This window comes from Meriones unguiculatus, chromosome 12 (genome assembly GCF_030254825.1).
Source record: "Meriones unguiculatus strain TT.TT164.6M chromosome 12, Bangor_MerUng_6.1, whole genome shotgun sequence".
Classification (NCBI taxonomy): domain Eukaryota; kingdom Metazoa; phylum Chordata; class Mammalia; order Rodentia; family Muridae; genus Meriones; species Meriones unguiculatus.
This window is the reverse complement of record NC_083360.1, coordinates 50,362,134-50,385,433: the sequence shown is the minus strand read 5'-3', so window position 1 is coordinate 50,385,433 and position 23,300 is coordinate 50,362,134. Positions and strand designations below refer to the sequence as shown.

At 38.9% G+C, this 23,300-nt stretch overlaps 1 pseudogene; it reads left to right on the top strand.

Annotated features, from left to right (window-relative positions):
* Nucleotides 1–1,089: 1,089 nt before the first annotated feature.
* LOC110544398 (large ribosomal subunit protein eL36-like) lies at nt 1,090–1,391 on the top strand (annotated as a pseudogene).
* The last annotated feature ends 21,909 nt before the right edge of the window (nt 1,392–23,300 follow it).

Sequence of the window (23,300 nt, the reverse complement as noted above, 5' to 3'; positions counted from 1 at the left end):
TTTTCTTCAAAGCAGGAACTTCAGATAGGAACTTCAAGTCAAAACTGAAGCAGATGCCACTATGAGTATTGCTTACAGGCTTTCTCCTCAATGCTTGCTCATTCTGCTTTCTTATATGTCTAGAAACCACCTGCTTAGGGGTAGCAATACTAACTGTAGGCTTGCACCATCCATATCAATCATTAATCAAGAAAATTCACCATAGGTTTCCATATAGGCTAATTCTGTAGGGACATGCTTTCAATTATGATTTCTTATTCCAAGATGACCCTAATTTGTGTCAAGTTGATATAAAAAGTGGCTAGCACACTGTACCTTCTACAACCTTGAAAGACATGAAGAACCTTGTTTTAACCTAAAAGTTGAATGGTGCTTAAATTTCTTCTCTCCCTAGGAAGAAACCATCTGGGAAGGACCTCACATTGTGATTCTAGCCACTCCTACTGGTACATCATGCCTCTTCTTTAGACTAAAATTGTAGAATTAATTCTGTTTCTTTGCTCTTCTATTCGGGGCTTAAATACCTGAAGGTACTTTCTCCTGCTATCTTTATGCTAACATTAGATACTTGTTTAATAATAATAAAATAATAAAGGTTCACAGTTAATCAATGAGAGTCATATATCCCATTGGACTCATGTCCCTGTGGGATAGCCCCCTTTTTACCATGATCTGAAGACTCTCCAAAATAGAGAAAAATTTAAAATACATAAAAATTCCAAGTAAGTAGAATAAGAATTTTTCTGGTTCCAGCCTTTCTAAACAAATTGCTAATATGTTTGTGAACGCAAATATTTTCTAGCTTCCTCTTTTAAATGTTCTATAGAATTAAACATGTTGCCTGGAGTCCTTACTTATTTAGTTCAGATCTGTGGAACTGAGGGCATGTGGATACAGCTGACAGATCAGGCTTTGTCTCTGGCAGTAGCTCATGCTGGGAGAACAGAAATCTCCAAACCAAATTCCAGTGTTATTTGCTTGAGGCATTCAAGTTGTTTTATTTAATCAACTTAGATACAGTACTTTGACACCTTAATTAATAAATCCTAGGAGAGTTTCTGTCTCGGCCGCCATCGGAGAGCAGCAGCCATGGCCCTGCGCTACCCCATGGCCTTGAGCCTCAACAAGGGCCACAAGGTAACAAAGAAAGCTGAGGTACAGCCGGCCCTGCGGGCGCCTCACCAAGCATACCAAGTTCCTGCGAGACATGATCAGGGAGCTTCATCCTGTATGAGCAGCGCACCATGGAGCTGCTCAAGGTGTCTAAGCACAAGTGCGCGCTCAAGTTCATCAAGAAGAGGGTGGGCATGCACATCTGGGCCAAGAGGAAGCAGGAGGAGCTAAGCAACGTTCTGGCAGCTATGAGGAATGTGGCAGCCAAGAAGGACTGATGCTCCCTCCCCCAATAAACGTTGTGCCTCGCGCACACACACAGAAATAATAATAAATAAAAAATAAATCCTACGGGAGAATACTCCTTCAGAAACTCAATAAACTCAATTTGGTTGCAAAGACATTGGTCTCCTTAACACTGCTGTGTGCAGTTTTAAAAGTAGCCACTGAAGACAGTTCTCAAGTGTGGTGGGTTGAGAAGGAACAGGTATCATTACCAATACTGAATATGATGATGGTAATGGGTCAGATGTCACTGTTGTGTAGGGCCTCCACAGTAGTAGATGAAAGCCAAGCAAAACGTAACAAAAACTGCCAGTATATTAAGAACTGTGAAATGTAGACCAATTCTAATGAGCCTCTTTCTAGGTCGCTGACTTTATCCACTTTCACATAAACATACACACACACTTTTCCATTCAGACAAATTAGGAACTATTATGCATATATGAAAGAGAACGTGATATTCACTTTTCTGAACTGTGGTTACCTCGGTATAATATTTTCCAATTCTATGCATTTGTCCTGAGTTCTTGTGGGAAAAAGAATAATTCTGCAAATATCAATACATCTGGTGTGTTACTTAAGGTTTCTATTGCTGTAAAAAAAAACAAAAACAAAAAAAACCACTATGACTAAAAGCATCTTCTGGAGGAAAAGGTTAATTTTTCTTTTTTTATGTTTTATTTATTTATTATTAATTACAGTTCATTCACTTTGTATCCCACCTGTAGCCACACCCCTCATCCTCTCCCAATCCCATCCTCCCTCCCTCTTCTCCACCTATAACTCTCCCAAGGACCACTGATAGGGGAGGTCTTCCTCCCCTTTCATCTGATCCTATTCTATCAGGTCTCATCAGGACTGGATGCATAGTCTTCCTCTGTGGCCTGGAAAGGTTGCACCCCCTTAAGTGGGGGGTGATCAAAGAGCAGGCCACCAAATTCATGTCCTAGACAATCCCTGTTCCCACTACTAGGGAACCCACTTGGATACTGAGCTAGCATGGACTACATCTGAGCAGGGGTTCTAGATTATATCCATGAATGTTCCATGTTTAGAGTATCAGTCCCAGAAGGCACCCTGTGTCCAGATTTTTTGGTTCTGTTGCTCAACTTGTTTAGCTCCTGTCCCCTCCAGATATTTCTATCTCCCCCTCCTTTCATAAGATTCGCTGCACTCTGCCCAAAGTTTGGTTATGATTCTCACCATCTGCTTTGATACCCTGTTGGTTTGAGTCTTTAAGAGGCCCTCTGTGGTAGGTTCCTGTCCTGTTTCCTGTTTTCTCCCTCTTCTGATGTCCATACACTTTGACTTTCTGAGTGAGGACTGATCATCTTAACCAGAGTCCTCCTTGATTAGCTTCTTTAGGTGTACAGATTTTAGTGTGTTTGTCCTATATTAAATATCAAATACCTAATTATAAGTGAGCATATACCATGTGTGTCTTTCTGCTTCTGGGATAGCTCACTCAGGATGATCTTTTCTAGCTTCTACCATTTTTCTGCAAAGTTCATGATTTCCTTGTTTTTAATTGCTGAGTAGTATTCCATTGTGTAAATGTACCACAATTTCTGTATCCATTCTTCAACTGAGGAGTATCTGGGTTGTTTCCTGCTTCTGACCATTACAAATAAAGCTGCTACAAACATGGTTGAGCAGCTGTCCTTGTTGTGTACTTGAGCATCTTTTGGATATATGCCTAGGAGTGGTATAGCTGGATCTTGGTACTATTCTTAATTGGCTGAGAAAGCACCAGATTGATTTCCAAAGGGGTTGTAGAAGTTTACAGTCCCACCAGCAGTGGAGGAGGGTTCCCCTTTTTACACAACCTCTCCAGCATGTGTTGTCACTTGAGCTCTTGATCTTAGTCATTCTGATGGGTGTGAGGTGAAATCACAGGGTTGTTTTGATTTTCATTTCCCACATAACTAAGGACGTTGGACATTTCCTTAAGTGTTTCTCTGCCATTTGATATTCCTCTATTGAGAATTCTATGTTCAGCTCTATACCCCATTTTTTTTAATTGGATTACTTCAGTTGTTGCTATTTAACTTCCTAAGTTCTTTATATATTCTGGATATTAGCCCTCTCTCTGATATAGGGTTGGTGAAGTTCCTTTCCCAATCTGTAGGCTGTTGTTTTGTGCTGATGACAGTGTCCTTTGCTCTACAGAAGCTTTTCAGTTTCATAAGGTCCCATTTATGGACTGTTGCTCTTAGAGCCTCTGCTGCTGGTCTTCTCTTCAGGAAGTTGTCTGATGTGGCAATGAGTTCAAGGCCCTTCCTCACTTTTTCTTCTGACAGGTTTAGTGTGTCTGGTTATATATTGAGGTCTTTGATATACTTAGACTTTAGTTTTGTGCAGGGTGATAAATATGGATTTATTTGCATTTTTCTTCAGGTAGATATCCAGTTAGGCCAAACCATTTGTTGAAGTTGCTATCTTTTTTCCATTGTAAAGTTTTGGCATCTTTGTCAAAAATCAGGTGCCCATAAGTGTGTGGATTTATTTAAGGGTCTTCTATTCAATTCCATTGATCCATCAGTCAGTTTCTGTGACAGTACGATAAAGTTTTTAGTATTGTTGCTCTATAGTACAGCTTGAGATCAGGGATGGAGATACCTCCAAAAGATATTTTCTTGTAAAGGATTGTTTTAGTGATTTTGGGTTTCTTGTTATTCCATGTGAAGTTGAAATTTTTTCTTCCATGGTCTGTAAAGAATTGTGTTGTTCATTTGATGGGAATTGCATTGAATCTGTAGATTGCTTCTGGTAAGATGGTCATTTTTGCTATGTTAATTCTGCCAAGTGATGAGCATGGGAGATCTTTCCACCTTTAAAATCTTCTTCTATTCCTTTCATCAGAGACTGAAAGTTTTTTACATATAAGTCTTTGACTGGCTTGGTTAGGTTCACACCAAGGTACTTACTTAATGTCCTTTGTGGCTATTGTGAAGGGTGTTGTTTCCCTAAGTTCTTTCTTGGCCCTTTTGTCTTTTGTATACAAAAGGCTACTGATTTTTTTAAGTTAATTTTGTATCCAGCCACTTTGCTGAAGGTGTTTTCCTGCTGTAGGAGTTCCCTGGTAGAACTTTTGGGAATCACACACATATACTATCATATCATCTGCAAATAGTGATATGTTGACTTCTTCCTTTCAAATATGTATCCTCTTGATATCTTTTTATTGTCTTATTACTCTAGCAATGACTTCAAGAACTATGTTGAAGAGTTATGGAGAGAGTAGGCAGCCTTGTTTTATCCCTGGTTTCAGTGGGATTGATTTAAATTTCTCTCAATTTAATTTGATGTTGGCTATAGGCTTGCTGTATATTGTGTTTACTATGTTTAGGTAAGTGCCTTATATCCTTGGTCTCTCTAGTAGTTTAAACATGAATGGGTATTGGATTTTGTCAAATGCTTTTTCAGCATCTAAGGAGATTATCATGTGATTTTTTTCTTTCTGTTTTTTTACATGATGGATTATACTGATGGATTACCATATACTGAATCACTCCTGGGATGAAGCCTACTTGATCATAGTGGATGATCTCTTTGATGTGTTCTTGGATTCAGTTTGTAAGTATTTTGTTGAGTATTTTTGCATCAATGTTCATAAGGAAGATTGGCCTGAAATTATCTTTCTTTGTTGGGTCTCTGTGACGTTTAGGTACCAAGGTGACTGTAGATTCACAGAATGAGTTTGGAAGTCTTCCTTGTGTTTCTATTTTGTGGAATGGTTTGAGGAGTATTCGTTTTACCTCTTCTTTGAAGGTAGAATTTTTTTTTTTGAAGGGAGACTTTTGATGACTACTTCTATTTACTTACAGGATGTAGGATTATTTAATTCATTTTCCTTGTCTTGATTCAGCTTTGGTAAGTGGAATCAATCAAAAAAAAATGTCCATTTCATTTAGATTTTCAAATTTTTTGTGGCTTATAGGCTTTTGAAGTAAGACCTAATAATTGTTTGGATTTCCTAGTGTCTGTCCTTATGTCCCTCTTTTCATTTCTGATATTGTTGATTTGGATAGTGTCTTTCTGCGTTTTAGTTATTTTGACTAAGGGTTTGTCTGTTTTGTTGATTTTCTCAAAGAACCAGCTCTTGGTTTCATTGATTTTTTGAATTGTTTGATTTGTTTCTAATTTATTGACTTATGCCATGAATTTGATTATTTTCAGCTGTCTACTCCTCTTGGGTGTGTCTGCCTTTTTTTTTCCCCTAGTGCTTTCAGGTGTGCTATTATATTGCTTTTATTAGATGTTTCAAATTTCTTCTTAAAGGCACTTAGTGGTATAAGCTTTCCTCTTAGCACTGGTTTCATTGTGTCCCATAAATTTGGGTATGTGGTGCCTTCATTTTCATTGATATCTAGGAAGTCTTAAACTTTTTCTGTATTTCTTCCCTGACCCAGGTGTCACTGAGTAACAAGTTGTCCAGTTTCCATGTGTGTCTAGGCTTTTTGCTATTTCTGTTCTTGTTGAGGTCCAGCTTTAGTCCATGGTGGTCAGATAGGATACAAGGGATTGTTTCAATCTTCTTGTATCTGTTGAGGATTGCTTTGTCACCAACTATGTGATGTATTTTGGAGAAGGTCCCATGAGGTCCAGAGAAGAAGGTAAATTCTTTTGTGTTTGGGTGAATGGTTCTGTAGATGTCTGGTAGGTACATTTGATTCATGACCTCTGTTAAAGTCTTTATTACTTTGTTTAATTTCTGTTTTATTGGCCTGTCCTTTGTTGAGAGTGGGGTGTTGATGTCTCCCACTATTAATGTGTGGGGTTCTATGTGTGGTTTAAGTTTTATTAATGTATCTTTTACAAATGTGGGTGCCCTTGAATTTGGGGCATAGGTGTTCAGAATTGTGATGTCTTCCTAGTGGAATTTTCCTTTGATTAGTGTGAAGTGTCCTTACCCATCTTTTTTGAATTATTTTGGTTAAAAGCCTATTTTATTAGATATTCCTCTTTTCTTGGGTCCATTTGCCTGGAAAACTGTCTTCCAGCCCTTACCCTCAGGTAATGTCTATCTTTGTGACTTAGATGTATTTCTTGTATGCAACAGATTGTTGGGTCTTGTTTACACATCCATTCTATTAGTCTGTGTCTGTGTCTTTTTATTGGACAACTGAGTCCATTGATGTTGAGAGCAATTTATGAACAGTGGCTGTTAGATTCTTTGATTTTGCTATTGGTTGTGGCAGTGTGTTTGTATTTTTGGGTACTTTTCTTTTGCTGTGGTAAGGTCATTTATTTCCTGTGTTTTTCTGAAGGTAGGTAGTTTACTTGGGTTGTATTTTCCTCTTAGTATCTTTTGTACTGCCAGATTTGTGGGTAGGTATTGTTTAAATTTTGTTTTGTTGTTGAATATCTTGTTTTCTCCATCTATGATGAGTGATAGTTTTGCTGGTTATAGTAGGCTGGGCTAACATTTGTGTTCTCTTTGGGTCTGCATGATATCCATCCTGGACTTTCTGGGTTTCATAGGTTCTGTTCCTAAGTCAGGTGTGATTCTGATGGGTTTGCCTTTATATGTTACTTGGACTTTTTCCCTTACAGCTTTTAGTATTTTTTTCTTTGTTCTGTATACTTACTGTTTTGATTATTATGTGGTGGGAGGATTTTCTTTTTTTTATCTTTTCATGTTTTGCCTTGGATTTCTTAGACTGTGTCAGGATTTTTTTAGATTTATCATTTTCTTTGACAGGTACATTGATTTCTTCCATTTTTTTCTTCCACACCTGAGATTCTTTCTTCTATCTCTTGCAGCCTGTTGGTTATGCTTACCTCTGTAGTTCCTGTTTTCTTCCTTAAGTTCTTTCTCTTCACAATTTCCTCCCTTTGTGTTTTCTTTAATTTTTTCAATTCTATTTTCAGATCTTTTTAAATTTAATTTTATTATATTAATTGCACATTATTCACTTTGTATCCCCCCATAAGCCCCTCCCTCCTCCCCTCCTGGTCCCCCCTCCCTCCCCCTTCTTCACGCATGTCCCTTCCCAAGTCCACTGATAGGGGAGGTCCTCCTCCCCTGCCTTCTGATCTTAGTCTATCAGATCATATCAGGAGTGGCTGCATTGTCATCTTCTGTGGCCTGGTAAAGCTGCTCCCTGCTCAGGGAGAGGTGATCAAAGAGCAGGCCAATCAGATTATGTCAGAGGCAGTCCCTTTTCTCATTACTATGTAACCCACTTGGACACTAAACTGCCATGGGTTACATCAGTGCAGGGGTTCTACGTTGTCTCCATGCCTGGTATTTGGTTGGAGTATGAGTCTCTGGGAAGACCCCTGTGTTCAAATTTCTGGTTCTGTTGCTCTCCTTGTGGGGTTCCTGTCCTCTCCAGATCTTACTATTTCCCACTTCTTACATAAGATTCCATGCACTCTCCCCAATCTTGAACCATTTCATTGATTTTCTGTACCTGTCTGACTGTATTTTCCTGTTTTTCTTTCAATTCCTTTATCTGTTTGTTTGAACAAACCTCTGTTCCTTTTATTGCTTTCAGTGATTTAATCATTTCCTTTAAGAAGACCACAAACTGTTTGGCTGCATCTTCCTGTATTTCTTTTCTGAAGGACATAATCTGTTTGACTTCCTCTAATTCTTACACATTTTATTTTATTCCTCCATTATCCTTTTTTTAAGCATAGATGTAAGGTCATCTTCTTGAATTTCACTTATGTTTGGGTGTCCAGGGATTCTTCTCCTGGATAACTAGTTCTGGGGATGCCATATTGCTTTGCCTTTTGTTGGTTGTGCTTTTATGTTAGCCTCTACCCAGCTGGCTGTCTCAAGTGTTTGCTGTTAGTTTCTGGTGCCTGGTAGAATCCTGGGATGGGGAGAATCCCCTTGTCAGGATTCTGAAGGAGGCCTTTTCTGCTTTTTGGATATGGTCAACCATATAGTGGTGCTTCTCAGAAATTGCGGCAGCTTACCTCAGGCGTATAGGGTGTGGTAACTGTGGTCGTTGGTAGTCAGGGGCTCTCTTCTCACAGGGAGAAGTCCTGGACACAGCTGCTCTGCTGCTGGGTTTCTTGTTCTGAATTAATTGAGTTGCTGCTGCTGCTCTTACACTGTATTTGCTGGGTGAATCCTTGAAGAATCTTATACTGTATTTGCTGGGTGAATCCTTGAAGAATCATGGATCCCTGTGGTTTCATTAGTTTAGCTGGGGATAACTGGTTGCACCTGGAACAGTATCTGGGTGTTGATCCTGTGGCTCTCAGGCTTCTGTAGGTCTGAGGTTAGAGCTCTGTGCCCCAATATCCAAGTGGTAATCAGTGGCAGATGAACACAGCACTAATGCATGCAGCAGGAGGCTAGAGCCTGGAGCCTGCGGGAACCCATTAACTTTTTTATAGCTGGGTGTGCTGAAGTCAGACCTGATGTTCTCCCCACCGTGGTGTTTCCTCTCAATAGGAAGATCCAGTTTGTGGTATTTTGGGGTCCACAGTTATGTTTGGGAAGATGAGTAGAACATTTAGGCCCATGTGAGGGGCTAAGCAGTGCTGGCAACTGGGTACCTGCTCTGGAACCTGGAGACTTTTCCCAAGAACTTCTCAGGGAAGGGAAATCACTGAGTGCCCTGAGGTTGGACCTGCTCTTTCTCTCACCTTGGGGTTTCTTTCCAACAGAGAAATCCAGTCTCAGGTGCCCAGGTGGCCACAGTCCTTTCTGCGACCTTGTGTCAAGGACAGGCAGGTCTCTGGGCCAAAGGACCCTGAGACCTTTTCCAGGGGTTGTCTGGGTGATCTGAAGTTGGCCCTGATTGTTTTCTTCACTGTGGGGTTTTCTCGTGACTGGAAATCTCAGTCTCTGGTCTTGTGGTGCCCACAATTCATTCCGGGATGGTGATCAAAACACACAGGCATGTGGTTCTGGGCTGGTGAATGAGTGCCTGCCAGGCCCTGGGATCTCTTATGGGGTTTAGTGGGTTGATCTGAACCCAATTGCTTCCCACACCATGGGGTTTTCTCTCACCTGGGAAATACAATTTTTGGTGTTTTAGGGCCCACAGTTCGGTCTGTTGGTCACTGTGTAGTCACTGCTGTCCTGATGGTCAGAAACAGTGTCCTCTCAGCATGCCATCTGTGATCCTCCAGATTACTTTTCCTACTCCCATATCACAGTTCATCATCTAAGGAAGTAAGAGAAAAAACTGAAGCAGTGCAAGAATGTGGAGGCAGACGCTGATATAGATCTATGGAGGAAAGTTGCTTACTGGCTTGCTCTAGAACCACTTCTGCTACCTTGGTCAGGAGTAGTCAGGATTCCTTAAAGGAACAGATATTATAGGGTGAGTCTATTTACATTAAAGGGTAATTTATTAGAGCTGCTTTCAGGCTGTGGTCTGGCTAGTACATCAACAGCTGTCTCTTGACTTAAATGCCAAAAGCTGAAAGTTATTTGTTTTTTGAGGCCAGGTCCCTCAATTGGTCTTCAGTCTATGTTGAAATTCTCAACAAATATGCTCTAAGATCAGTGAAGAAATGCATATTAGACATATAATATAGGATAAACATACTAAAATATGTATACCTAAATAAGCTAAGCAAGATGATCTAAGTTAAATAAGCTAAGTTAAGATGATCTAAATAAGCTAAGTTAAGATGATCAATCCTCACTCAGAGAGACAAACAGGATGGACATTGGAAGAAGGAGAAAACAGGAAACAGGACAGGAGTCTACCACAGAGAGCCTCTGAAAGACTTTACCCAGCAGTGTATCAAAGCAGATGCTGAGACTCATAACCAAACTTTTGGCAGAGTGTAGAGAATCTTAGGAAAGAAGGGGGAGATAGAAAGAAATGGAGAAGACAGGAGATCCACAAGTCGAGCAACAGAACCAAAAAATCTGGGCACAGGGGTCTTTTCTGAGACTGATACACCAACCAAGGACCATTCATGGATAAAACCTAGAACCCCTGCTCAGATGTAGTCCATGGTAGCTCAGTATCCAAGTGGGTTCCCTAGTAAGGGGAACAGGGACTGTTTCTGACATGAACTCAGTGGCTGGTTCTTTGGTCACCTCCGTCTGAGGAAAGAGCAGCCTTTCTAGGCCACAGAGGAGGACAATGCAACAAGTCCTGATCATACCTGATAAGCTAGGGTCAGATGGAAGGGGAGGAGGATCTCCCCTATCAATGGACTTGGAGAGGGGCATAGGAGGCAATGAGGGAGGGAGGGCAAAATAGGGAGGGAGGGGGTAACAGCTGGGATACAAAATAAATAACCTGTAATTAATATATAAAAAATAAAAATTTAATTAAAAGTAGCCAGCAGATGTGCTTTTGCAGAAGAAGTAGATCCAGACAGCAGAACATGTACCTATGCAATTTTGGATGTTATTATTTAAAAAGAGAATGTATATATTAATAACTCTCCCTTAATACTAAGTATTTTAATAGAGTTATTTTTTAAATTTCTGTGACATAAAAAAAGCATCTATTAGCCGATGCAAACAGATGCAGAGAATCACAGCCAAACAATAGGCAGAGCTCAGGGAGTCTTGTGAAAGAGTGGGAGAAAAGATTGAGAAAGCCAGATGACCCCACAAGAAGATCTACAGAGTAAACGAACCTGGACCTATGGGAGCTCAAGGAGACTGAACCACCAACCAAAGAGCATCATGGACTGAACCTAGGTCCCCTACAATATGTAACAGATGTACAGCTTTGTCATTATGTGGGTCCCCTAAAAATGGGAGTACAGACTGTTTCTGACTCTGTTGCCTGCTTTTGGATCTCTTTCCCTTAGCTAGGCTGCCTTGTCTGGCCTCAGTGTGAGAGGATGTACCTAGTGCTGCTGAGACTTGATGTGCCAGGAAGGGTTGCTACTTTCTCTTTTCTGAGAAGGAAAGGAAGGAAAATGGGGGAAGGAGGATGAGGATGGAACTGGAAGGCAAGGAGGGAGGGATGACTACAATCAGGGAGGAAACTGAGTAAATAAATAAATTCATGGAAAAAAAGAAAAAAGCTGCGGCAAATATTGCAGAGGAAGCTCAATATTCAGAAACAGGCTGAAACTAATGCATTCCTTCACCTTGAACATCCCTTTGAAATGGACATAAGACCTTAAGTCTGAAACAGCTTTAGGAAACAGATGCAACACTTAAAAATATTAGTATAGACAAAGACTCTCTGAAAGTATACTAATAGCCCTGGAAATCACAAAACTTTGACAAATGAGATTACATGAAGATTAAAAACTACTGCACACAAAGAAAACAATTACCAGGGTGAAGAGATGACCTAGGAAATGGAGATAAATCTTTGCTAATTATACATACAATAGAGTAGTATACAAGACATACAGAGAACTTTAAGAACTGAACTTAAAAAGAAATTATCCAATTAGTAAATGGACTAATGAACTAATACACTTTTTCAAAGAAGAAAAGCAAATGGCCAATAAATATTTATAAAAGCTTCAACGGTCTTACCCATAAGGAAAAATACAAATTAAAGTTGCTTTCAGACTAAATTTTACCTCAGGCAAATGGCTATCATCAAACAAATGGCAAGTGCTGGCAAGAATATGGGGAAAGAACACTTACATTGTCTGTGTGAATGTATATCAATATATAGTCATTTTGGAAATTGGAATGGAGATTTCACACACATACAGAAATAACAATGAGACTTCATATGATCCACATACATATATACATACATATATATATGGTGTAGCTCTGTAAGATTCTGAATAAGTATACTGTAGAGATACTTGCACACCTTTGTTTTTTGTTCACAAGATAAAAGAAGTGGACCAATCCTAGATGTCCATAATCAAATAAAATTTGCCACAGTACTTTATTCAGCCACAAAGAAAATTGAAATCATGATACTTGCAGAAAAATGCATGGAACTAGAGATCATTATATTTAAGTGAAATAAATCAGGCTTAGAACAAAAAATATTACATTTTCTCTCATATGCAAAATATAGTTTGAATGTGTATACGTTTACAATGCAATTAAAAAGCATATCATGAGAGGAAATGGAAAGATAAGTTGGGGGCAGCAGTATTATGAGTTACTATGACAAAGTATTAGAGGAGAGGCAAATCACCAGAAGAGGAGGGAAAGAAGGGTAAGGGTAATGATAAATAGCAATAATTAAAATGATAGGTATGCATGAAATTACTATAATGAAACCTATTACTTATATGCTGGCTTAAAAATAGAGAAAATGGTAAAATATTAAGAACCCTTATCTATGATTTATTTGCTATCAGAAAAAAGCAAAAAAAAACCCATTCATTTTATTCATCTTAATATTTTTATTTTAAAGGCAGAACTAATACCTTTCCTAAAGAGAACAGAACATTTGATTTTGAGCTTCAGTTGAGTTACTTTGACACTTTGTGGCCCTAGAGTAGTTATAAATAGTGTCCTCCATATCCCTTTGCCTCTTCAATAGATAATGAAAGTTGCCTGACAGTGTTGCATAAAGATTAAATGAGATGATACAAGAATATGGCCTGTAGCACAAAAGTTCTTTCTTCATAAATGCTGATAATTTTCTACCTGCTATCCACATCACCAAGTTGCTTAAGTGAACTCAAGATACCAATTTAAAACAAAAGTAAAAAATCTGGCTATCCCCTTCAGATGCTGTCTTCCCAACTGCTATGGCTTGAATATTGTCTGCCTTTTCTAGAAGGTTGAAATTTAATCTTCATTATTTAGGAAGTAGGGTCAATAGGGATTGTTACAAAGAGATCAGAGCTCTGGTCTAATTAAAGGATTCATTCATATATACGCTGAATGGGTTATAAGACAGTTGTGTCTGTAGAATGGGTCTTCAAAAGAAGCCAGCTTAGCCATGAAATATTTAAAGTTCCCAAATCTCTATGTGATGCTCTGTACTAGCTCAGGACTTGTACCAAGTCATCACCACTGTGAGCCTTTTGGCCTTGGATAAGAACTGTGAACCAAAGTTAAACTTCTCTTTATCATGTATCTATTCTGTGACAATATTTTATTAGCAACAGAAAGTGGACTAATATGCTCAAGAAGGAATCCTTCCTGGAACTCACTTCCTTCAGGTTTACAGGGTGTCCCTTTTAAGTGTATCTTCTTTCACATGGCTTTGTCTTTAAAAGGATATCACATCAGACTTCAACCTTATTTTAACCAATTATGTCTGTGAAGACCCTTTCTCCACAGATCACTTACTAAGGGGTTTAGACTGAGGCCACAGTATACATTCATTATTTTTTCTTTTCTATTACTCTTTCTATTTATCATAGGATGTTAGAGTGTTAAAACAAACTCTTAACAAGCATGTGTGCAATCAAACTTCTAAAGAAAAATGAGCAAATAAAGAAGAAAATGTTTTATTTTCAATTCTTTTGTTAAAGTTATTCTTTTTGCTCTTTATCTTTTTCCAGTCTATGTTCTTAAAAAGGATGTGTGATGGCCTTTAAAAACTCTAGTCTTACATGCTTGGGACTTCTGTTTAATCCTTAGAATTCATGGTAGAAGTAGAGAATCAGTTCCTGAAAGTTGTCCTTTGATTTTCACATGAGCATATTGGTATTTTCCTTCACTCACACACAATAGAAAGACACACACACACACACACACACACACACACTCCAATACAAACAAATGTATTTTTTTTTTAATTTAGCATAAGCAGCTCATCCTTTATCACTGTGAAGTTTTGTTTTTCATGTTTGGGATGACCTATGGACTTTTATTCAAAGAACTATGGAGATACTTTCAAAATTTTAATATAGAAGATGTCTGTCTTTTCTATCATGTGCTGTATCTTATATGTTGAGTGACTTCTTTGTATGTGTATAGACTAAGTGATACTTTAAGAATTGCTATATAATCTTATATATTATCAATGTTTTGTTTTAAGTTGTAGGGATTTGTTTACATTGTCCATATGCTTTCAGCATTCACACATCATCACTATGCATTGATACACAATAAGTTTGAGGTCAGCCTGGGCTACATAAGATACCCGTTCAAGTGGGTGAACAGTCAACTCATGTTAACTTCAAATGAAGTGAGTATAAAATGGATTTCTGTCCTTACCTCAGTCCTTAACAAAATGTTTATGCCCACTCCACAGTCTATTCTCTGCTTCTTCTCCATTTCCCGCCCTTTTCCTCTGTGGCTATGGTACAAAGGTTATATTCCTATACATCCTCACACTGGTGTCAATATCACTCAATATCTGTAACATCTTGATGTGGCCTTTAGTTTCTACTCCTTCCACCCTTTCCCACAACAGATCCCTCCCCAAAAGCATTCCATCCATTTGGACTTGTACTGGACAGGCTTAAAACCAGTAAACCTACATCTCATAAGCAAAGTGAAATTTGCTTCTTTGGTATAACACAAATTGCAAGTAGAGTGATGAGGGTAACTAAATACAACAGCAAATTTCCTGTCTAGAGAAAATATTAATTGTGCTAAAACATTTTATTAAAATATGCTGAAGTTCAAAACAGAATTGTGTGAGGGGATCCAAGATCGTGGTGATAAGCACACACAGTTTCTGAGTTGCAGAGGAACTGAAGCACCAGAGTTGGTGAGTGGAGGGACGACTGAAGCCAGCGAAAAGGCTGTGAGGCTTTCTAAAGGAGAGGGAACATCACACGAGGTAAGACCTTTGGTCTCAGGGCACCTTGGGACTTCTTTGGGGAAGTAGAGAAACGATCCTTTGATCTCTGTGCACTCCCCTTTTTCAGGCCTCCCTCCACCTCCACACAGCTGGCTCACTGAGATTCTCAGCTCAGAGATCACTGCCTGGGGACTGCAGCAACAGAGGCAGGGCTCCTGGCCCCTCATCCTTGGTGCCAGCTGTACTTGTTTTCAGAGTCCCAGATCTGTGGCGCCATTTTCCCTGTGTCCCAGGTCTGTGAGCAGCCATACCAACTCTTCAAGGTCTCCCAGCCACTGACTGTACAGTCTGCCCAAACCCTCGGTGGCAGATAATAGACTATATAGCCACCAAAGTCCAGCAGGTGAGCCAAACAAACTAGGTACAACAGGTGTCTGGTCTCCCAGGTCTGGAGACCACAGTCGTGGGCCCCCAGGACTTCCCAGAGGGCATCTGGACTGGCATCCTAGTCTCCAGCTGCCGCTGGACTTCCTAACCTGGCTGCTGCAGCAGCACTGAGCTGGGGGAGCTCGTCAGTCCTGCTGCTTATGACTAAGTAGGTCCAAACAAGAGAGTAGAGAGCCTATATACCCCAATCCTTGCTGATGTGACCTCCTTGAGAGTGTACCTGCAGAGCCCCAGATCCAGGGCCTTTCTAAAATAGTGTCCAGGCATCAGACCCTCCCACTCACACACCCATTGTGGGAAACCGAGGGACTGTTGGGATATTGAAGCTCCTGCTCTGCAGGTTCAAGAGTGAAGTTCAGGCAGATAACTCTGGGAGCTCAGACAGAGCCTAATACCAGTGGCCTGTGAGCCACTGAGATGTACAGAGAATTTGCATAAGAAAATTACCCCACGATTATGACCAGCGCCTGGTACATCTACAGCACATGCACAAGTAAAACCTTAGATGCCTGCAAGGCAAAGGCCCTTCCACTCACTCAAGGGCTCAACATTCTTTATCACTCTGTCCCTTGAGGCACACTTCCAAGCACATTTACACACACACACACACACACACACACACACACACACACACACACACGTATACCCGCATTTGTCCTTCTGTGCCGTGGACTTTCCTCCCACAGGTACAGCTGAAGCACCATCACACATGCTGAGGCCAGGGGACCTAAAAAGCCTCCTGAAGAATTCTCCAGACACCGGACAGAGACAATACCAGTTTGAACTGCAGAATCCAGGAAAAAACAGGGAAGGTTACAGATAAGCCAATGGCCAGGGGTCGGTGAAAGAACACATCTAACATAAATCAGGACATCATGGCTTCACCAGCAAACTCCAAAATTGATGGATTGATGGACACTCCAATTTATTGGAAACATAGGAAAATGACTTTAAAGCTATGCTTACCCAATTATTTGAAGCTCATAAAGAGGAAACAAACAATTCCCTTAGAGCAATAGCCATACAAATACAGACAGTTAAAGAGGAAAGGGAAAACTCTCTCAAAGATTTGGCCAACCAAGTGGAGGCAAAGAAAGAGAAAATGAACAAAATTTTTAAAGAAACAGGCAAATATAGCCAAACAAATAGAGACACAAGTAGAGAAACAATTAGTGGCATATAGAGAGGAAACAGACCAAAAATTAGTGATCAGCATAAAGACACAGGAATCCACATTCAAACAGATGAAGGAAATGGTGCAAGGCATGAAACAGAATTAGAATAATAATAAAAAAAAGAAAACAAAAACAGAGAAAACCCTGGAGCTGGAGAAATTAGAGAAAAGATAAGGAACCACAAAGGTAAGCATCACCAAAAGAATACAAGAGATGGAAGAGAGAATCTCTGGTGCTGAAGATACACTCACAGAAATTGATACTTGTCCAAAGAAAAAGTAAAATCAGAAAAGTCCCAAACACAAAATATCCAAGAAATCAAGGATGCCATGAAAAGACAAAATTTAAGAATAATAGGAATCAATGAAAAATAAAATTCCAGGATCCAAGGTCCAGAAAATAGTTTCATGAAAATCATAGAAGAAAATTTTCCCAACCTAAAGCAAGAGATGGCCATAAACATACATGAGGCCTATAAAACACCAAATAGACTAGACCAGAAAAGAAACACTTCACGTCACATCACAGTCAAAACACTAAATCTGCAGAACAAAGAAAAGATATTAAAAGCAGTAAGGGAAAAAGGCCAAGTGACATATGAAGGTAGACCTATCAGAATCACACCGGACTTCTCATCAGAAATTATGAAAACCAGAAGGGCCTGTGCAGAGGTCATGCAGACTTTAAGAGACCACAGATGCCAAACCAGACTACTATATGCTGCAAAGCTTTCAATCAACATAGATGGAGAAAAGAAAATATCCCATGACAAAAGTAAATTTAAGCAATATCTACACAGCAAACCAGCCCTATAGTAGATACTAGAAGGAAAACTCCAATGCAACAAATACAACCATACCCAAGAAAACATAGCATACAGATAATATTCCAACAAAAAGCAAAAGAAAACAAGCAATGAATCACAGTAAGACCACCAACTCTACATTAAAAGGAACTAATGTTCATTGGTCACTGTTATCTATCAACATCAATGGACTCAACTCTCCAATAAAGAGACACAGACTAACAGAATGGGTGTGAAAACAGGACCCAGCATTCTGCTGCATCCAAGAAACACACCTCTGCAACAAAGACAGACACTACTTTAGAGTAAAGGGCTGGAAAAGGTTTTTCAAGCAAATGAACACAGAAAACAAGCTGGAGTAGCTGTCCAAATATCAAGTAAAACAGACTTTCAACCAAAATTAATCAAAAAAGATGAGGAGGGACATTTCATTATCATGAAAGGAAAAATCCACCACGATAGCATTACAATCCAGAGCACTAAGCCCCAAATACAAGAGCACATGCATTCATAAATAAAACAAAACATTATTAAATCACACATGGATCCCAACACCTTAATAGTGGGAGACTTCAACACCGAACTCTCACCAAGGGACAGATCATCTAGACAGAAACCAAATAAGAAAATACAGGCACTTACAGAGGCTCTAACTCAAATGGACCTAAAAGATGTCTATAGAACTTTTCACCCAAACTCAAAAGAGTATACCTTCTTTTTAGTACCTCATGGAATCTTCTCCAAAATAGACCATATAGTTGGTCACAAAGCAAGCCTCAACAGATACAAGAAGATTGAAATAATCCCCTGTATTCTACCTGACCACCATGGACTAAAGCTGGACCTCAACAGCAATGGAATAGCAAAAAGCCTACAAGCACATGGAAACTGAACAACTTGCTTCTCAACGACAGCTAGGTTAAGAAAGAAATTAAAGACTTCCTAGAATTCAAGAAAATGAAGGTACAACATACCCTAATTTGTCGGAAACAATGAAAGTAGTATTCAGAGGAAAATTCATAGCACTAAGTGCCTTCAAGAAGAAAACTGTAACATCTCATACAAGCAACTTAATGGCCTAATTGAAAGCCCTAGGAAAAAAAAGAAGCAAATATACCCAAGAGGAGCAGACAGCTGGAAATAATCAAATTCAGGGCAGAAGTCAATGAATTAGAAACAAATAAAGCTATTCAAAATATCAATGAAACCAAGAGCTGTTTCTTTGAAAAAAAATCAACAAGATAGACAAACCTTTAGCCAAACTAACTAAAAGAGAGAAACTATCCAAATCAGCAAAATCAGAAACGAAAAGAGGAACATATCAACAGATACTGGGGAAATCCAAACAATCATTAGGTCATACTACAAAAGCCTATATGCCAGAAAATTTGAAAATCTAAAATAAATGGACAATTTTCTTGATAGATTCCATTTGGGAAAATTAAGTCAAGATCGGGTAGAAAGACTGAATAGTCTTATATCCTCCAAGAAATAGAATCAGTCATCAACAGTCTCCCTTCTAAGCAAAGCCCTGGGCCAGGTGAATTCAGTACAGAATTCTACCAGACCTTCAAAGAAGTGCTAATTCCATTCTCTCCAAACTACTCCACAAAATAGAAACAAAAGGAACATTACCAAACTCATTCTATGAAGCCACAGTCACCTGGATACGTAAACCACACAATGACCCAACCAAAAAAAAAAAAACAAAACTTCAGACCTATCTCTTTTATGAACATTGATGCAAAAATGCTCAACAAAATACGTATAAACCAAATCCAAGAACACATCAAAGATATCATCCACCATAACTAAATAGGCTTCTTCCCAGGCGGTTCTTCCCAGGTGTTTCAACCTACAGAAATCCATCAATGTAATCCACCATATAAACAAACTGAAGGAGAAAAACCACAAGATCTTCTCCTTAGGTGGCAAAAAAGCATTTGAGAAGATCCAATACCCAACCATGTTTAAAGTCTTGGAGATATCAGGGATACAAGGCACATATCTAAATATAGTAAAGGCAATATACAGCAAGCCTATAGCCAACATCAAACTCAATGGAGAGAAGCTTAAATCAATCCCACTGAAATCAGGGACAAGGCAAGGCTGCCTGCTATCTCTATATCTCTTCAACATACAACTTGAAGTCCTAGATAAAGCAATAAGACAACTAAAGAAGATCAAGGAGATAGAAATCAGAAAGGAAGAGGTCACAGTTTTACTATTCGCAGATAATAGGATAGTATATATGAGCAACCCCTAAAATTCAACCAGAGAACTCCTTCAGCTGATAAACACCTTCAGCAAAGTGGCAGGATACAAAATCAACTCAAAAAAATCAGAAGCCCTCCTGTATACCAAAAACCAAAGGACGGAGAAAGAAATCAGGTAAACAACACCCTTCACTAACCAAGCAAGTGAAAGACCTGTTTGAAAACAAACAAACAAAAAACAAAAACAAAAAAACTTCAAGTCTCTGAAGACATTGAAGAAGATATTGGAATATGGAAAGATCTCTCATGCTTATGGATTGGTACAATTAACATAGTGAAAATGGCCATCCTGCCAAAAGCAATCTACAGATTCAATGCAATTCCCATCAAAATACCAACACAATTCTTTACAGACATTGAAAGAAAGATTCTCAGCTTCATGTGGAGAAACAAAAAACACAGGGTCTCCAAAACAATCTTGTACAACAACAGATCATCTGGAGGTATCTCCATCCCTGACCTCAATCTGTAGTTCAGAGCAATAGTAAGAAAAACTGCACAACATCGACTTAGAAACAGAAAGGAGGATCAATGGATCTGAATAGAAGACCCAGAAATAAACCTGCACACCTATGAATACTTGATTTTTGACAAAGAAGCCAAAACCATTCAATGGAAAAAAAAGACAGCATATTCAACAAATGGTGCTGGTCCAACTGGATGTCTACATGCAGAAAAAGGAAAATAGATCCATATTTATCACCCTGCACGAAACTAAAGTCCAAGTGGATAAAAGACCTCAACATAAAACCAGACACTGTAAATCTGTTAGAAGAAAAAGTGGGGAAGAGCCTAGAACTCATTGCCACAGGAGACAACTTTCTGAACAAAACACCAACAGTACAGGCTCTAAGATCAACAATCAATAAATGGGACCTCATGAAACTGAAAAGCTTCTGTAAAGCTAAAGTCACTGTCTTCAGACCAAAACGACAGCCTATAGACTGGGAAAGGATCTTCACCAACCCTACATCTGACAGAGGGCTGATATCCAGAATATATAAAGAACTAAAGAAGTTAAAAAGCAATAAATCAAGCAATCCAATTAAAAAATGGAATATGGAGCTAAACAGAGAATTCCCTATAGAGGAATATAGAATAGCAGAGAAACACTTAAAGACATGATCAACGTCCTTAGGCATCAGAGAGATGCATATCAAAATGACCCTGAGATTTCACTTTACACCCATCAAAATGGCTAAAATAAAAACTTTAAGTGACAGCACATTCTGGAGAGGATGTGGAGAAAGGGGAACCCCCTCCACTGCTGGTGGGAATGCACATTTATATAACCCCTTTGGAAATCAATCTGTCACTTTCTAAGACAATTAGGAATAATGTTTCTTCAAGATCCAGCTATTCCACACCTAGGCATATATCCAAAAGATGCTCAAGTACACAACAAGGACATTTGCTCAACTATGTTTATAGCAGCTTTATTTGTTATAGTCAGAACCTGGAAACAACCCAGATGTCCATCAACGGAGGAATGGATACAGAAATTGTGGTATTTTTATACAATGGAATACTACTCAGCAATTAAAAACAAGGGAATCATGAAATTTGCAGGGAAATGGTGGGTTCTAGAAAAGATCATCCTGAGTGAGGTATCCCAGAAGAAGAAAGACACACATTGTATATACTCACTTATGTAGACCTATAAGATATGATAAAAATACTGAAATCTATACACCTAAAGAAGATAAACAAGAAAGAGGACCTGGGTTAAGATGATCAATCTTCACTTAGAAAGACAAATGGAATGGACATTGGATGTAAGAGAAAAGAAGTAACAGGAAAGGAGCCTACCACAGCGGGCCTCTGAAAGACTCTACCTAGCAGTGTATCAAAGAAGATATTGAGACTCCTAACCAAACCATCGGCAGAATGCAGGGAATCATTTGAAAGAAGCGGGAGTTACTATGACCTGGAGAGGTTAGGAGCTCCACAAGGACCAGATATATTTGTGGGCACAGAGGTCTTTTATGAGACTGTTTTTCCAACCAAGAACCATGTATGGATATAACCTAGAACCTCTGCTCGGATGTAGCCCATGGTAGCTCAATATCCAAGTGGGTTTCCCTAGTAAGGGGAGCAGGGTCTATTTCTGACATGAACTCAATGGCGGGCTGTTTGACACCCTCCCCCCGAGGGAGGAGTAGCCCTCCTATGCCACAGAGGAGGACTTTTTAGCCAGTCCTGAAGATACCTGATAAACCAGGTTCAGATGAAGGGGTAGGAGGTCCTCCCCTATCAGTGGACTTGGAAAGGGGCAGGGAGGATATTAGGGAGGGAGGGAGGGTGGGATTGGGCAGGAATTAGCGAGTGGTATACAGCTGGGATACAAAGTTAATAAACTGTAACTAATATTAAACAAATAAAAAAATGAACACAAGTGTTGTCAGAAATGGAAGGGAACATAACAAATCCACTCTGCTAATAATTTGAAAACTCAATGAAAAAAAAAACAGAATTATGATTACAATACTTAATGGTAGAAAATGACATAGAGAATATTTCACAGATTTGATAAATTGGTGGTTTTTTTTTTGACACACTTCACTGTCACACCAAAGTTTCCATACTTCCTTAGAGTCAACATTTAAGTGCAAAGGGAGACTCACTAAGAAATAGGCCACCAGTCATAACTCATCTACTTTGAAAATGAGTACAAATGCAAGGACTCAGGTAAGTCACTCAGGAGATAAGGAACTTGCTGATGAGGTACTAGAGAGATAACTCAGTGATCTGGAGCACTTCCAGTTCTTGCATAGGATCAGGGTTCAGAATCTGGAACTCATATGGCAGCTAACAACTGTCTGTAACTCCTAATTTGGATGCCCTTTTCCAGCCTGTTTTCATAGTAGGCACACATGAGGTGTGCATACATACAGAAAAATATTCATACACATGAAATAAAAATACGTAACTCTTTTAAAAGTTGCTGATGATATTTTAAAAAAATTATTAAGGAAAACCCGGATGTTTCTCAATTTTTTCTCACTCAAAATTCCTGAATTCTATATGCATAGCAAATCCTGAGTTCTGAAAGAGCAGGTCTCTCTCAGTCATGCAAAGAAGTTTTTCCCTAGATGAATTCATTACAGTTCTAATATAGTTTTTATTAAAAAGAATATTTTTTTCTCCTCAATATCATGAATAAATATAAATGAAAAGTAAAAGACAAATTATGCACTTATATTTTTTTCATATTGACTTAATTAAAGAAGCTAATTTTTTTACAATTTACATTAAAATTTGGTCTGAAGATGTTTAAACATTTAAAGACTAAATGACCTGTTTTAAAATCATTTTTGTTTTGTTATTAAAGTCTTTTAAAATCATGTAAGTATTACTTTATATTAATTTCAGTCACAAAGAATCAATTGAAGAAACAATTTTTATTCTACAATAAACATTTAGAAATATACACAAAATATTTGAAACAAATACTTTCAAATGCAGACAATAGACAGCTAAGGAAATTGCCTCCTCAGTGAAAAGACACTGAAAGATTGTGTCCAGCTTCTTGCCTGCAGACTGTTTTTACAGTTCATGGTAGGACACCCTACAATTCCTTCAGAATTAAGGAAACCGAAATCAATGAGTTAAGGACAGC